A 756-nucleotide genomic window follows, 5' to 3' on the forward strand; every position below is an offset into this window, starting at 1 on the left:
ATTATTAATCGGATGTCGGATGCCGTAGACAGCTGCTTAAGAAAAGAACAGGCACGGTTCCGCAAAGAAAGAAGATGCGTAGATCAGATATTTGCCCTTCGCAACATATTAGAACAGTGCACGGAATGGCAGAGACAACTTTATGTCAACTTCATTGGTTTTGAAAAAGCAATCGACAGTGTGCATAGAGAAACTCTTTGGTACATTCTACGATCTTACGGAATCCCTTGCAAGATAGTGAAGGTCATCAAGAGCTTCTACCAAAACTTCAAGTGCGTTGTTGGAAATAGTACCACTGCTTTTGAGGTAAAGACAGGAGTTCGACAAGGATGCAACATGTCAGCAATTCTGTTCAACCTGGCCATTGTCAGGGCCATGCAGAAAACAACAGAGGCATAAGGTGGACCCTCTTCTCCACCCTCGAGAATCTTGACTTTGCCGACGACCTTGCACTACTCTCCCATCCCAACCAGCACATGCAGGAAAAAACAAACCGACTCCACAAATACGGACGCCAGATTGGGTTAAGAATAAACCAGAAGAAGACAAAAGTGATGGTCCCCAACGTTGATTAGAGTGAACAACACAGACCTGCCTATAACAGACACATTTAGCTACCTAGGCAGTATAATCAAAACTGACGGCGGCGCAAAGGAAGACATTATGAACAGACTCGGCAAGGCAAGATCTGTATACAGAAGCATGATCAACATCTGGAAGTCAGGACAGTTTAGTATACAAACCAAGTTAAAGCTG

This window comes from Aplysia californica, unplaced genomic scaffold, assembly GCF_000002075.1.
Source record: "Aplysia californica isolate F4 #8 unplaced genomic scaffold, AplCal3.0 scaffold00036, whole genome shotgun sequence".
Classification (NCBI taxonomy): Eukaryota; Metazoa; Mollusca; class Gastropoda; order Aplysiida; family Aplysiidae; genus Aplysia; species Aplysia californica.